Source organism: Aedes aegypti, chromosome 2 (assembly GCF_002204515.2).
Source record: "Aedes aegypti strain LVP_AGWG chromosome 2, AaegL5.0 Primary Assembly, whole genome shotgun sequence".
Taxonomy (NCBI): Eukaryota; Metazoa; Arthropoda; class Insecta; order Diptera; family Culicidae; genus Aedes; species Aedes aegypti.
Genome location: NC_035108.1, coordinates 95,303,438 through 95,320,818, shown reverse-complemented (window position 1 = coordinate 95,320,818; position 17,381 = coordinate 95,303,438). Strand labels below are relative to the sequence as shown.

At 38.7% G+C, this 17,381-nt stretch overlaps 1 protein-coding gene and 1 long non-coding RNA gene across 5 annotated transcripts in view; both read left to right on the top strand.

The window, feature by feature from the left end:
• LOC5575962 (sodium channel protein 60E) overlaps positions 1–17,381 on the top strand; it is a 798,459-nt gene that overhangs the window by 238,742 nt on the left and 542,336 nt on the right. The gene's annotated exons all lie outside the window — the stretch shown is intronic.
• On the top strand, positions 2,126–3,051 carry LOC110675787. Its single transcript, XR_002499797.1, has 2 exons — positions 2,126–2,279; positions 2,439–3,051. It is a non-coding gene; the product is annotated as an uncharacterized LOC110675787 (long non-coding RNA).

Below are 17,381 nucleotides of genomic sequence, written 5' to 3'. Positions count from 1 at the left end.
CGTAAATAAGTCGCACCTGTAAAAAGTAGGCATTGATAAAATGGGGTGTGAAGTTTCAAAACTCGATTTCCATACGAATATTTAGAAAATTCCAGATGATTGGAAGATGTCCAAATCTTAATGAAACTTTCAAAATTTGCTTTTCACTATGATATCTTTCTGGGAAAAATATAAAGATGATCAAAACATGGTTAATTTTTGTGTTGCACGGTGCAGAAATCTGTAGTGGGGCTGATTTTCGGTTACTTTTTTTTTAAGGCTCATAGAACTTTCAAATTTAAAAATCTCAAAATCACAATCCATAAGCATGTTGTTATGTAAATAAGTTTAAATTAAATCTTCAACGATAAATAGTGTGAAATGCCTCAACACATTCAAGACTGCTTGCTGTGGGTGACCAGAATCCTGTCTGCTGGTGAGAACCACCCAGCATGCTGTTATGTGCGTCCGAATTGTCCGATGGTCCATCGAGGAAAGAGGATGTATTTCGGTGCTGTATTCTTACGATGACAAGTCGGTTGTTGCTGTGGATGTGTGAATACCTCCGTCGATCGATTCACTCATCTGTCAGTCACTACACAGCTATTACAAGATAGTCATTATCCTATGTATACCACACATTCTCCTTCTACTCAATAAAAACAAAAAAAAAGGCGTTGCGCAGACCTGGAATTGAATTCGCAACCTTCTCTTTGGCATATCTATGCTCTTACCATATCACTACGGAAAACCCTCTCTTTACGCGATTCTTCTACTGGCCACAAAAAGAACCCGTAGTGATAGTCAGTAGTGAAATACTGTGAACTGAGTCTGCCCATGCACTACAGAAAAATGCTACCGCAGCGGTGATTCCTTTTATGCGATTGTGTTCTTGCTTTCTTTGTTTTCAATCGCCCAAACACGAATACTTTGTTTGTAATCTATCTATTATAATCATAATCCACCCAGCTATTAACAAAAAATAGCAATGAACGAGAAAAAATGGCTGCATCTAGCAATCACCCTCTTTTTACATTTGTTTTGTTCTGGTTCTCCGATGCAAGAATCTGTGAGCAAATCGGTCGCTGTTAGGGTTACCAGACGTACTCTTTTTAGAGTACAAGTACTCTTTTTTTGCCTCAAAAAATTTGTGTACTATTCGTTTTTGCTAAACGGGCTCAAGTGTACTCTTTTTCAGTTAGTACTGATGATAAACGTCAAAACGAAAAACTTGTTGAAGAAACCTTTTTCCATGATAATACAGATAATTCACCGATTTTGGACAAAAACTGGCACACAATCAACCTACTTATTATTTTCAATTTAAAAAAATCAGCCAAAATTCAAAATTACTTTGTTTCGAACAATTTAATCTTATCGAAGCAACTTTTTCATCAAACTTTTTTTTTATAGAAACGTCGTTTTGGCGATGCAATTTTTTTTATGAACAAAGATGTGGGAATGAAAAGGTTTCAGTTTGAAGTGTAGTATGAGAATCATAAAGAGTAAACTATTAAATCAATCAAGTTTCTAAGCTTCATAATGTTTTAAAAAGTCCTTAATAAAACTTAAATCGAAGACAATGCTTGAGGTTCTTTATAAATCCACGTTTCACTCTCTCAGTTCTTTCAGTTCCTTCACAAACTCAAATTGTTCTACATTTTCTTAAGTTTTTACAACAAACCTTATTTGGAAGACAATTTTATTTTAAAAAATCGAACGACTTTTGGTATCGTAAATAAAATTAAAAAAAAAAATGATTGACAAAATCGAGTCACCTAGAGTCAATGTTCAATATAGTAAGAAAGTATAGCATGAGAAAATAAGAGTTTTCGTAAAATATTTGATGAAAAGTTGAAAATAGTGTCTCCCTGAAAAAAATAATTTTAATTGAAATGTATGAAAAGTGGCTGTGATTAAAGGCCCAAACGCAATGATAGTGGAACGGCAACGGAAAGCAGAACCGGTTCGCCAGCATGAACTATACCGTTTTGATTCAAATTCCGGACAGCTTCGAATTCCGGACACTTTCAACTATTTTACACGATTTATGCTCTTCTAGGTCATTTGTGTGTTTCTTTTAAATTTTACATGGCCTAAATAATAACTCAGCATGGATTTACCAACTAATTGTAATCAAGTATGCCCTGACTTATTTTATAAAATTAAATAAGTATCTGACATTCAGCATACGGTGACTGTTAAAGTGTTGCGCTAAGAATCGTGTTCAATTTGTTTCTGGTGTAATTAACCGATTCTCATATATTTAAACGCAGAAACTTATCACATCACGTAATAAGGTAACTATAAATGTGTTATGAACAAGATTTTATCCTAATATGCACAATATGGCTCGAAAAATCTAATTTTACTTTGACCGGATTTCGAGACGAAATTTTCACTCTTGTTTCATTTTTCGGACAGCAAAAGAGTCTATAAATTAAAAAAAACCATTCAAGTTACAGGAAATAATGGCAGCGAATAAAAAGTACTCCAAGGACGACGTGACGAAGGCTATGCTAGCCGTGCGCGCAGGGTCCTCAGTTAGAGCAGCAGCAGCTCAGTTCAACGTTCCGAAGAGCACCTTGAATGACAAGAAGAAGAATAAGTACTCGAACCCGTGCGCTGGAAAACCTGCCGTCTTGTCGGTTGAAGAAGAGGGAGAGATCGAGAAGTGGGTGTTGGAGATGGCAGCGCTGGACACCCCGTTAACGAAGAAATTCTTCGAATCAGTGTTGGGCAGTTTGTGAAACGGCTGGCTACCAGCGATTCGTGGGAAGAATATTATCGAGCGCAGGATGAAGTGAAACGCATGGCAGAGTTAACGAAACGTCGGAAATTAGAAGAAAGGCGAAAAAAAAAGCATGAGAAGAAGAGAAGGCTGCTAGATTGATGATTTCAAAACAAAAAGCGGAACTGAGAAAGAAAGAAAAGGAACGTAAAATGGTTGAAAGAAAGGAAAAAATGCTCAAAAAACAAGAGCAAAAGCAAAAACCACCAAAGAAATCGCCATCATTATAAAAAATTTGTAAACATCTCCATGCTTTAAATCGAATATATAATTGAACTCGATATTTGTTTGAAATGTCCGGGAGGTCTGTCTTGAAACCCTATTACAGAAAAGTTCAATTAGTAGATTAATGTTCAAGGGGAAGGTTCGTCACCCACTGAAAGCGATAGCAATTGACTCCCGATTCAGAATCTTTTAATTTAAGAAATTCTATCGTTTTCTCATTTGTACATACGTCGATAACTGTATCGCTTCTCTGTTCTAGCCACACAGAATGTATTTATGATTTTAAAGAAAATACATCGAACTGTCCCCTTAACCAAGTCACTTCCGCAACGTAACCGATTATGCAGTATCACAAAAAAAACTTACTTGTTAGAATAACACGAACATGCCGGTGCAGGTGATGGCCGATTATGATCAACACCATTGAATTAGAGGAACTCATTAGGGAGTCAAAAAGTTCAAATTAAATTTGTATCAGCCCTGATGAGATTTTCGATCTCATGTTGGCTTATCTCAAGAAATAAAATGTATCAGATAAATGAGTTTGATAACCTGCCCGGAATTTGAATCAAAATGTCCGGAATACAATGCATGCATTAAACAGCGTCCGGAATATGAATCAAGCAATCTTCAAATATTTTTATTTATTAAAATATTTTTAGACCGCAGAATCGAAATTGAATGTCACTAGTCGAAAGCTTAAATTCATAAACGTTGAATAACGTTTTTGTTCCAATCAAAATATTGAACTATATTTGCGTTTAGTTGAAATTATGTACACTGATGCCTTAAGTGTCCGTAATTTAAATCAAAACGGTAGCATATTTGTCGACTCAGACTTGGTTCACTTCCGTTCGTTGACAGATCAGTCAGGACGGTGTGTTTCATGCTGGCGAACCGGTTCCGCTTTCCGTTGCCGTGCCGCTATCATTGCGTTTGGGCCTTAAGAATCAAGCATTTTTTTTTTGCAAGAAAATGTCGAAATTATTAATAAGTAGTGCATTTAAAATTTTTCAAGGTAGGCTAAGTGTACTCTTAAGTACTCTTTTACAGAGTTGAAAAAATGTACTCTTTTCAGTGAGAGCAAATATGGTAACCCTAGTCGCTATTGTTCGTGAGCGTGGATCTTGCTCAACATTGGTTGATTATGCGTACACGGCATGATGCTTTCCACCACTGGTGATAGTTTATCTTTGAATAAATTAACTTATAGATGTCTCAAAACAATACGAGAGTTTATCGTTAAAAAAAATTTAATGCACTGTACTTTCGATGAGTATTCTACAATTTGCTCATATGTGGTAATCTACCTTAAACGTCGTGCCTATATTAGTTTATCCAATCGTGGCCGTCTTGGTCAATATTCAACATATTTTTTTTTCGATCGGTCATCCTGAACACTTCACAAATTCTTCTTTCCTTTTTCCTTCATATTATTATTTATTTAACGTATGATCGTCTCGATCAACATCTAACCTTTTTTCTTGCGTGACCGTCCCGAACAACTCTGCGAGCTCTTCCTCTGGGAATTATTACAATGCATGGTTTTCCCGATATACATGTGTTTTTTTTCATGTTAGGTCGTCCCAAACAACATGCAAACTTTCCTTCTGAGAATTCATTCAATGCATGATCATACTGATCAACATACATTTTTCCAGGCATGGTCGTCCCAACCATTACGCTAACTCTTCCCCTGAGAATTCATGAAATGCATGGTCGTCCCGATCAACATACATTTTTTCATGCGTGGTCGTCCCGAGCAACATGCGAACTATTCCTCTAAGAATTCATTCAATGCATGGTCGTCCCGATCAACATGTCATTTTTCCATGCGTGGTCGTCCCGAACATCACGCGAACTCTTCTTCTAAGAATTCATTCAAAGCATGGTCATCCCGATCAACATGCCATTTTTTCCACGCGTGGTCGTCTCGAACCACACATGAACTCTTTCTCTGAGAATTCATAAATTGCATGGTCGTCCCGATCAACATGCCATTTTTCCATGTGTGGTCGTCCCGAACCGCACACGAACTCTTTCTCTTAAAATTCATCCCTTGCATGGTCGTCCCGATTAACATGCATTTTTTCATGCGTGGTCGTCCCGATCAACATGTTGTAATTTGTCAACGGCAGGGCATCTCCATCAACACCTTATTCCTATGGCATAGGAAAAACAAAAATCATTTAAAATTATATTCTCACGTGAACAGAGAACAGATTTCTCAAAGCTTTTTATTCCTGTTAACATTCTAAATATTATTTAAAAATAAACACCCTAAATCACAAAAAAAATCGAATATTTGAAGGCACTCCTCTTGATTTAACAAACAGCGTTAAGGCCAAATGCAAAAAGGTAAACATTATCCGCTAAATATTACCAAATCAATGTGCTTGTGAAATGTTATTTTGGCGCTGTACAAATTATTTAAAGCTGGAATGGTGGATAGGATTGGCTTGAGCGTTACGGCCGGTTACGAAAAATCACAATTTTAGCGTAACGTAATAAATTGACGTTGTCATGTGTATTCTTCATGATATTGCAGTGCGCTGCTTGTGATTTAAACGTCCAATTTTATTGAATTTCCTCAAAACCATGTTTTCTTTCACCAATGGTGAGTTGTAAATTGATTCGATTCTGTTATTAGCAATAGAACGTACAAAAATGGGCGGGTAATTAATACCCTGCAAAAAATAAACAAAACCAACTTCTTTGTTTCACGCACAACTTCTTGAATGTTGTGCGCTCCACCATAAAAAACACTCCTTTTCGCGCTCAATTCATCTGTGGACACTGGCAAGCATGACACTATCACATTAGAGTTCACAAACACATCTCTCTTTTTGCTGCTGCCGGACTCCAGGAGAAAAAAATCGCGAACTGTTCCGATGGTTCCACTTTTCCTTGCAAATCTAATAATTTCGCTCACAATTTTGTCACGACATCACTACACTTTTTCTACTTACCAGATGCCGAGTGGTTCTCACCGGCTGTTGAAAGTTGTTTTATTTAGTTTGCTGCCCCACAGGACAACAAATACCTGGCTGGATCGCCATTGTGGGTGACCAGAATCCTGTCTGCTGGTGAGAACCACCCAGCATGCTGTTATGTGCGTCCGAATCGTCCGATCAAAGACAAATTAAAGACCCCCATGTCCCTTGCAGTTGCTCAAAATTTTATGGTTCATAAGGTAATCTAGAATGCCGTTCAAAGTGTACTGCGAAATGTCAAACTTGGGTACCTTTTGCACTACCGAGGGACCAAATGCAGTACTAGAAGTGGTACCCAATCTGAGCCCGAGTGTGACGGACCTGGTCCGATGGTCCATCGAGGAAAGATGATGTATTTCGGTGCTGTATGGACCTATGCATGGGTTCATTATTTGACGTTTTAGCGGTGCCGTGTTATTTATGTGACCATGGGAACCAGTGAATTCGGCACCGCTCAAACGTCAGATTAGTGAATTCGTGCATAGGTCCATTCTTACGATGACAAGTCGGTTGTTGTTATGGATGTGTGAATGGACCGATGCACGAGTTCACTATTGGACGTTTGAGCGGTGCCGTGTTATTTATGTGACCATGGAAACCAGTGAACTCAGCACCGCTCAAACGTCAAATTAGTGAACTCGTGCATCGGTCCATACCTCCGTCGATCGATTCACCCATCTGTCAGTCACTACACAGCTATTACAAGATAGTCATTATCCTATGTATACCACACACTTGCAACTTTGTGAAACTGAAATCTTGAATTCCGTATTCGCCAATACTGCATGCTTTATCGCATTCTTGAAGCCAAATTGCAAAGAAACAAACAGAGCAATTCTGTTTACACGACTTTACGTTGAAAAATTCATCAAAAATGATGCACATAAATGGAACAGTGTCTCACCGTAATTATTCAGCTGTCGTTGTCGTTGAATCGATTCAAATGAAATTTGGCAGGTTATAAGCTCATAATTTGTGCCATCCATAAACAAAAAAAAATCAACTTGATCCTATTGAAATTTGTTGAGAATTGCCGTTGGCAAAAAATGGGTGGCAGCGTCTTACAGGAGACCTGACTGTGCTCTGGAATATTGCATCCAGATCTAAAAGCATGATCTACGTGATGTCCAATATTCATTTTAAATCTTTGCCAATGGAAAGTAGTTCAAAGTAATATGCTGCTTTGATTTTGTTGATGTATATTTGTGTTGCATTCAATAGATATTCTGGGTCAACTAAGAACATCTTAAAATATAGATCCTAAGATCTTTGGAGGATAAAGAACATCATTAACAAAAACTATCTACAGATCATGGTTACGCTTATAGATTTTGAGGCCTACGTTATGCAGTCTTGACGTTTGACGGAGAACCAAGAATATCGTGCAAGACTCCGTTTAGTTATATGAAGGGTCAAGATTCTATGCTGTTAATAAAAAAACATCAATACATATATCTGTCTGTCCCATATTAAAATCATCAAAAAATTACATATTACACCAGCAGATTGCAGATATTCATTTCATGAAGTTTTTGGATGAACTAGAGCATCTTTTGTACCCACTTATAAGTTATTGAAACGGAGATCTTAATGAAACAAGCGGTTCTAATAGCGAGATATTCTTCTATTAAGAATGATGAACAGATTTCCATTTATTCATGTATTCATTTAAGCCTGATTCAAGTAAAAATAAAAACTTATTTTTTACAATTGAACTATAAAAGGCTATAACTCGTTTTAAGAATTAGCTCCTTCGTTCTACAAACTACTTCAAATTACAAATCCCTAATTTAGTTCGTAAATTGAGGTTACAATGTAACGGGTGTTTAGTAAAAATGAGAATTAAGGCTCCCCCAAATCGACGCGAATTTGTTCAGCGACAGTGACAAAAAATCGCCACAATGTCGTTGTTGAGTCACTGCAAGCACTCTTATATGAAACCATTTGGACTGGCGGGACGAAAATCGCTGCGAAATTGCGGCGCTGTGGCTTAGATATGCGCATCAAACTGTGCATGCAGCGAAACATCAGTGAAATCGCGACGATTGTTTGTTGCTGTCGCCGTAAAAAAATCGAGTTGATTTGGGGCAGCCTTAATTTTAATTAAACATTTCACGGCGAAACTCTTTCGCTCTTCAATAAAACTTGAAAACAATGGTGCCAGTACCTGTCAATTTTGACAGGTATTCGCAACGTTGTTTTCAGATTTCCCGAAGGAGAGAGCAGTTGTCTGATGACGTCATCGAGCAATGGGCAATATCTTTCATTAATTAACCTTCCAGTCGTCGCGTGGTTGGCCACTGTTAGAACCACCACGCTGCTATTGTGATCGAAAAGCGAGGTTTTTTCTCACCAGTGTCGTACAAAATACAACAGCGTGACGACTGAAATGTTAAAGTAATGAGCGTAATTTTTTATTCTCTCCAAGAGGATCGCTCTCTAGACACCCTTAAAATGGGTGGCATGACATCTGCCTTTTCACTCGGGTGCTGTCAGTTCAATCGAAGATGGCGTCGAAATAGCAAGCACTCCGCGAGCGTGTTGTACGGTTTACCGTACTTGCCAAAAAAAATCCGACCAACTTGCGATTAGTGTCCCCGTTCCTTTGAGATTTTTTTCTACTCCTTCAGTGCTCTAGTGTACAAAAATAATTGGCGGGTCAAGGATACGAAGCTCCGGATACAGGTAACGGATTGTATACGGAAGATGGACGTCAGTGCCGTTCCGTGCTCTTGTGAGATCATCGCGGCTAAGTTACGTCGTACGGCTTATCAGGATCTCTTTTCAAATATTCTTTGACGTTTGTTTATTTTTTTGTGAAAAATAAACATTAAGATTTTCATTAATAAATACTGAACTCGTTGAAAATATTTTTTTTACTATATGACTGAAATAATTCTCATATTTTATTGAACACCTGTTACCTTAATTTAGAGGTTACCATATCATCTACCAGAGCTGTGTCATGGCACATACACGAGCTGGGAACAGCTTATAGTGATGGGTGATATGCAGAGGCGCGTGATCGGATGATGGACGATCAATGAGAGAATATACAAGTTGAGGATCAAAGGTCGGTTTTCCAAAACCCTTACTCCGGAAGCACTGATGATGATAAAGACGGTTTAAAGCTTAAAGGATAAAGCTCGAACGCAAGTACGACAGCTGCCCAAACCACGGCGTCAATCATCATAGGAGATCTAAATGCTCAGGTTGATCAGGAGGAGGAATTCAGATCGACTATTGAAAAGTTCAGCGCCCACCGGCTGATGAACGAAAACGACTTACGGCTTACTAATTGCCACCTTCAAGAATATGGCTGTTCGTAGCACCTACTTCCAGCACAGCCTTCCATACCGATACATACCGGCACTTCTACGACATTATCGACGTCAGGACCTATCGTGGCGCTATCATCGACTCTGACCACTATCTAATGATGGTTGAACTACGCCCAAAGCACTCCGTCGTTAACAACGTACGGTACCGATGGCTGCCCCGATATGTCCCAGAGCGGCTTAAGCAACCGGATGTCACAACTGCATACGCGCAGCACTTCGAGGCTGCATTACCGGAAGAGGGTGAGCTAGATGGAGCCCCTCTTGAGGACTGCTGGAGAGCAGCGAAAACAGCCATCAACAATGCAGCTGGCAGCAATGTCGGGTACGTGGGACGGAGTCGACGGAACGATTGGTTAGATGAGGAATGCACGCAGATTTTAGAGGAGAAGAACGTAGCGCGGGCGGTCACGCTGCAGCAAGGGACCCGGCAGAACGTGCAACGTTATAGACGGAAACGGCTACTGCAGACCCGCCTCTATCAGAAGAAAAAACGCCGTCTGGAGGAGACGGAGTGTAAGAAGATAGAACAGCTGTGCCGGTCTCAATAAACACGCAAGTTTTATCAGATGCTCAACGCATCCCGCAACGGATTCGTGCTGCGAGTAGAGATGTGCAGGGATATGGATGGGAGAATTTTGACGAACGAGCGTAAAGTGATCGAAAATTGGAAGCAACACTTCGACGAACACCTAAATGGCGCTGAGATCACAGACAATGAAGGTCGGCACAACGGAGGAAATGCCTTCGTTAGACGCCATTCATCAGCTCTAGAACAATAATGCTGCTGGTAAGGATGGTATCAGAGCTGAACTCATAAGGATGGGCCCAAAGAGGCTGCATTTGTCTGCAGCGGCTGATAGGCACAATCTGGGAAACATAACAGCTACCGGAGGAGTGGAAGGAGGGGTAATATTCCCCATCTATAAAAAAGGCGACAAGTTAGATTGTGAGAACTTCCGAGCGATCACCATTCTGAATGCGGCCTACAAAGTATTGTCCCAGATCATCCGTGTGCTGTAACCTGTAGTAAACGAGTTCGTGGGAAGTAATCAAGCCGGTTTCGTTGACTGCCGATCGCCAACGAACCAGATCTTTACTGCACGGCAAATCCTCCAAAAATGTCGTGAATACCTGGTCCGAACTCATCACCTTTTCATCGATTTCAAGGCGGCATACGATAGTATCGATCGCGTAGAGCTAAGTAAAATCATAGACGAGAACAACATTCCCGGGAAGCTCACGAGACTGATAAGAGCAACGATGGAAGGAGTGCAAAATTGTTTGAAGGTTTCAGGCAAACATTCCATTTCGTTTGAATCCTGCCGATTTTTACGAGATCCAGTCAATTTGTTTGCTTCGCGGATGATACGGACTTTGTCGGACGAAAATTTGAAAAGGTGGCAGACCTGTACACCCGCCTGAAACGCGAGGCAGCAAAAGTTGAACTAGTGGTGAATGCGACCAAGACAAAATACATGCTAGCTGGTGCAGCCAAGCGCAACAGGGCACGGCTAGGCAGCAGTGTTACGATAGACGGGGATACGTTCGAGGTGGTCGACTAGTTCGTCTACCTTGGATCCTTGGTAACGGCTGAGAATAACGCTAGCCGTGAAATACGCAGGCGCATCATCAGTGGAAGTCGGGCCTACTAAGCTGCGATCAAAAAAGATTCACGCCCGCACCAAATGTGCCATGTACAAAACGCTCATAATGCCGGTAGTCCTCTACGGGCATGGAGCGTGGACAATGCTTGAGGAGGACCTGCAAGCACTTGGAGTCTTCGAACCAGGGTTCTGAATTTTCGTATCAATGATGCGAAATCTACGATTTTTCGCACCTAAAGAGAATGCTCTTTTCGCTTCTTCACGTGAACATCTTTTATCGCTCACACAAATTTTCCCTGGATCTACGATGGAGGATAACCGAAAATCACTCCACTCTGGGGATAGTTTAATTTTCACTCCATCATATTTTCGCTCACCAACTGCTCCCGAGAATTATCACTATGTGGATAAACAAAAACTAGTGCCGGCGACGGGATTCGAACCTAGAACATTGCTAAAAACAACCGCGATGTGTGCACGCTAACCATGCTACCACACCAACTTGACGAAAGTAGAGGTTAATTTGGTGCATAAAAGAAACTGCTGCTTGTGGCGATGGATACAGGAAAAGTTCTCCATGGATCGGAGAAAGAGAAAACAAACTTCTCACAGCTGCGGAAATGTGCAATTATCTATTTTCGCTTTGTTTTGTGGAAGGATAAAATCGCAAGGCAGCTTATCGCTGAAAATTGCTTTGAGGGATAAATCCATAATCGTGAGAGTGAGTGAGAATTCGGAAGCCTGATGTTAACTAAATAAATGAAAAAATGAATGTCGTTTGATAACATCATTTTGCAATTGAGCTAGAAATCTTGAGAAGGTACTTTTGCCCCACTTTACTCTACACACACACAAATATTCATGAAATGCTTTGCAATAGTTACACCATGTTGAAAAAAGACAAATAGCTTTTTAGTAATAAATTGTTCTTTTTTCTCATTTCAGGTACTATATATTATACACTTGTGTTCTACTGGAAATAGCTTTCAGGGCTATATTGCTGACCACGAAACAAACATTCATCTGGGTAAAATGCAAGTATTTCATTTGTCACTTCTTCTTTTCCTTTTTCAACAACTAAATCGTTTCGTTCATATTTCAAACACCATTACACTTAATCTAATTATTGATTGGTTTTAGAAAAACATGAAGGACATTTTAATACAGCCGTCTGTCCAAACCAGCTTAGCGAGAGAGTTTACTATCTTATTACCAAGAATGAAGCAATGTAAAGGTTCGCATAGGAAGGCGACTGAGTGATTCAATGCAGTACTCTAAACAGATCGTATTTCGTAGAGGAAGTATGGAGAGTGCTTTATCGGCCTAAATGCACGAATTACTTTTTCAATCACGTTAGGATCCTGCTTTGATTTTTCGTTGTATTCGTTGACGGAAGTATTTGATAGTGATGGGGATCCTTCTCATATACCGTCTTGGTGAAAATGAACCTATCTATGAATTCACAAATATTGCTAAACATGATAACAATGGAAATTGAAGCTCGCTTCCCGAAACTCGAATTCAATGGATTTTTGCAGGAGATATTGTCTTGTCAAGAATCGAAAAAAAAACATTTTTTTTAGCAAAAACCTTTGCAAACTGCTTGTGTCTCCATGGATGTGTTGTATATTTGAGTTAAGTTAACATTTTTTTATTTAAATAAGTAAGTAGGTGAATTTAATTCACTTGCGCAAAAAAAAAATATTTTAATTATAGCTTTAGTTTTGCTAAATTAGGATGATAGTAAGGGAATACAGGATACCTAAAAGTTAGAAACTAATGTAATATTTGGAATGGTATTTATTAAGAAATTTATAACACGAAGTTTTCTGCCCATATTCTCATAGTCGACGGAAATGCATGTTTTCTTTGAAATGCATTTTTTACTGGTGGTAGGTCATTTGGCATAAAGTCGTTTGGCATAGAGCCGTTTGACATAAAGTCGTTTGGCATAATGGATATTTGGCATAAAGTCGTTTGGCATAATGGTCGTTTGGCATCGTTTGGCATAATAAATCTGAAACCAAGAATCTCTCAATTTTTCGTTTTTACGTTTCTATTGAATCTTTCTGATGACATCAGGCTTGTTTTGGAGTCAATTGATACAAAATGACAATTTATTCAACAATCATTCGCTCTTCAATAAATTTAAGCATATTAGGAAAGTTATTGCCAATAGTATTTTCACAGACAAACAGACGTAACACGCTAATTATTTTCATCGCACAGCAGAATAGCGCCCAATTCTAATATTTGATAGTTGGCCGACGGATCACTCGTGGCGCTCGCATCGCTTTTGTTCGATTTTGACGTTTGCTCACTACCGCCACCTAGTTCGCGGTTGGCCAAAAAAAGGTGTTTTTAGAATTGGGCGTAGGATAGATGTATTAATCTTCGCCATGCTTTAGTTTTCGCCCCCTTCATACAAATTTAGACTTTTTTTGAATGAAGGGGCGAAGATCAGTGCAAATTTTTTGAGGGGCGAGGACTAGATTTTTACCCTAGATGTTCGCGTGACTATGTTTTAAATTGATAATTGTTCTAGCTGTTACGTCTGTTTGTCTGTGGTATTTTATTATTTATCCAGAAATTACCTTTCTTTCAAATAATAATTTTTCTTTGAGTTTCGCTATTGAAACAAATTTTTGCACTGAAGATTTTTATATATTAGCACAAATTTGATTTTCTTTCAATTGTTCTATTTTTTTCTGAATATGATGTAACGATAATTATAGGTATGAAAACTGTAGATTTAAAATTTCAATAAATTTCTCCTTTTTCATGCATAGGCTGTTGGAGCTATATTTTTTAAGTATTATTTTTGTTTCCAACTGACAAAAAGGCGGCAATCGATAACAATGATCTGCTCAAATTATCAGCAAAAAGAGAAATAGGATGAGCTACTTTTCCCCGAATGTCGGTTCCTCGAATGTCATTTCCCCGAACCCCAGTTCACCGAATACCAGTTCCCTGAATATCCTGTTTCCCCGACTAGCCCAATTCCCCGAAAAGTTTTTAGCACTCATAATTGTCGTAACTTTATACATTTCAGGGTGGTGAACGAACTGATCATCTAATATGCACCCTTCTTTATTTAATAGGGCGATATTCAAAACTGAGAAGGCCATAGATGGCTATTTTCTAATGGTAGTAAAAACGAAATCCTGAAGCAAAGAAAGCACCACGGAAGAAAAACTAAATACAAAAAGTTATGTATTTACTTTACACTTGATTTCTAATCACTACTTTTTTATTCAGTTTCCTAATTGCAATTGTTGTTCATTTGAGCTATGCTGTGAAAAGATATTTTTGCGTTAGAGCCTTAAACATTTTGAACGAAAAATAATCTGCTCTCGTAAATGGGCTACTTTTTGCAATAAGTCGCATTGATAGATCTTTGGATTAGATATTTTGCAAAAAAAAAAAATATTTTTATTATTATTATTATATTCATCGAGTGTTACGTCCATACTGGGATGATGAGTAACTGCGAACTTTCTTTGCCAATTTACTGTTTTCAAATATGTATATCGCAACAAGCTCAACGATACTCTATGTTCTGAGATGTAAAGACCCGTCACGAGTTTTATTTAGTAATGCTCTCTAATGTCACAACAATTTTTGAAATTTTTAGCTTGAAAAATCTCTTAACGAACACCACGCTTGTGTAAAACCTACCATAATTTTTTGCTATGGGCTCGGTGGTGTTGATCTCGGTAAAAGATCAAAAAATGACGATATTTATTTGAAGTCAATCATTATGCCAAACGACCATTCTGCCAAATGACCATTATGCCAAACGGCCATTATGCCAAACAACCATTATGCCAAACGAATTCATGCCAAACGGCTTTATGCCAAACGACCTTATGCCAAACGACTTTATGCCAAACGGGATACAATCTTCTTTACCTTATAATACACTGCACTGATTAGACATGCGAACAGCACTTCTTTGTTCTGAAATATTTGAATCATAAGAGGAAAACGTATTGACATGATCACATAAATTTACCAACTTATCCGAAGAAACACCCGGTTTGCAGAGTGTTTATTCAGATAGCTTAGCGTATAAACCAGGTTGCTATGACAGTGACCAGTTGTTTACGTCAGTTCATCCATTAATTCGTTCATCAAACTCACTGATTGGTCAGATAAAATGAAGTATGCGTTTGCCGAAAGTAAGAAAATAATCAAAAAATCTCCCCAATCAACTTTTGAATTTCAATCTTTATCAAATGCACCTGGGAACCCAAAATAAACATTTTTCCAGCAGTATTTCCGCCTTACACTTCTTCTTCTTCTTCTTGGCATTAACGTCCTCACTGGGACAAAGCCTGCTTCTCAGTTTAGTGTTAAATGAGCACTTGCACAGTTATAATCTGAGAGCTTTCTTTGTCAAAGTTGCCATTTTCGCATTCGTATATCGTGTGGCAGGTACGATGATACTCCATGCCCAGGGAAGTCAACCATTATAAAAAAAAATCCTGGACTGATCAGGAAATAAACCCAGACACCTCCAGCATGGCTTTGCTTTGTTGGCGCGGGCTCTAACCACTCGGTTAAGGTGCCGACCTTCCCTAGTGTTTCCGCCTATAGTGCTTAACCCTTTGGGGCCGGCACGGTCATATCTCGCGGAACATTACTAAAGGACCTATGTACAAATGAGAGATTCTCTCCTCTCTCGTTCTCTTTCGATTATAACAGTGGAATACTAATGATTTTGGGAAGTTTTTCACTATAGATCGAAAGTCAATTCCCTTGACTAGCGTTTCATACAAAAAACGCAACAGAAGAGGTTAATGTGACTCAGTTATTAATGAAAGAGAAAGTAAACAAAGAGGGCCTCTCAATGTTAGATAGGTCCTTTAGTAATGTTCCGCGATATATATGACCGCAGTACAAAAAAGGCTGTAAAAAAAGAACCAATGAACAAATGTATATACTGTCTTCGGCAAAGTTGTCCCAAATATACTCATTTATCAGAGAAAAATATGAAGTATATGCCTTTATGACCTAATTGACAACCTAGAACATCCTGAACATCCTGAAGTTTGGAAAATTGAACTATAAGTACATACGAAGCGTGAAATGCTGTTTGTGAACATAAATGATGTTCAGGCTAGATAATACAGAATTACTCTTTTAACGAAAACACTATTTCACTTGCTTTGCTATGTCCTGGGATGTTCTAGGACGTCCAAACTGTCCTGAAGCACACTCTTTGAAATCTACAACCGTAACAGTAATTGTTTGGGTTAAAAACAATAACATTACAAATTCAAATAGAATCTAGCAACCTCTGAGAATCTCAAGAGCTATTTCAAGGAACGTTTAGGATATTCCAGGCCCTCAAAATTACCCTGGAGTTCAGAACTTCAGGTCTACACTTGTTCCAGTAGCTATTCTCGCTAAACTGAGTGAAGTTATATAATCTACAATGTTTACTGAACCTTGTCACGGATCAAAAGGCTACTTCAAGAAACGTTTGAGGTATTCCAGGCCCTCCAAATTACCCTGGAAATCTGAATTTCATGTCTACATTTATTCCAGTAGTATTTCTTGCTAAACTGGGTGAAGTTATATAATTTACCATGTTCACTGAACTTTCGCACGTATCAATAGGATGTTTTAAAGAACGTTTGGAGTATTCCGGGCCCTCCAAATTACCCTGGAGTTCATAACTTCAGGGCTACACTTATTCCAGAAATTTATCTCGCTAAACTGAGTGAATTTATAAAATCTTTCCTGTTCACTAAACCTTCTCATGCATCAATAGGCTGTTTCAAGGTGCTCCAAATTACCCTGGAGTTCAAAACTTCAGGTCTACACTTATTCCAGTATTTTTTCTTTCTAAACTGAGTAAAGATATGTAACTTACCAAGTTTACTGAACCTTGTCACGGATCAATAGGCTAATTCAAGGAACGTTTGGAGTATTCTAGGCCCTCCATGGATCTCATGGATCAATAAGCTCTTTCAAGGAACGTTTGGGATATTCCAGGCCCTCCAAATTACCCTGGAGTTCAGAACTTCAGGTCTGCACTTGTTCAAGTAATTTATCTCGCTAAACTGAGTGAAGTTATAAAATATAACATGTTCACTGAATTTTCTCACGGATCAATTAGCTGTTTCAAGGAACGTTTGGGGTATTCCGAGCCACCCAGATTACCCCGGAGTTCAGAACTACAGGTCTTCCCTTGTTCCAGTAATTTTTCTTTCTAAACTGAGTGAAGTTATATAATCTACTATGTTGACTGAACCTTCTCATGGATCAATATGATGTTTCAAGGAACGATTGAGGTATTGCAGACCCTTCAAAATTTCCCCAGGACTTCAGAACTTCAGGTCTACTATTTTTCCAGTAATATTTCCTTCTAAACTGAGTGAAGTTATATAATCCACCATGTTCACTGAACCTTCTCACAGACCAATTTCAAGGAACGTTG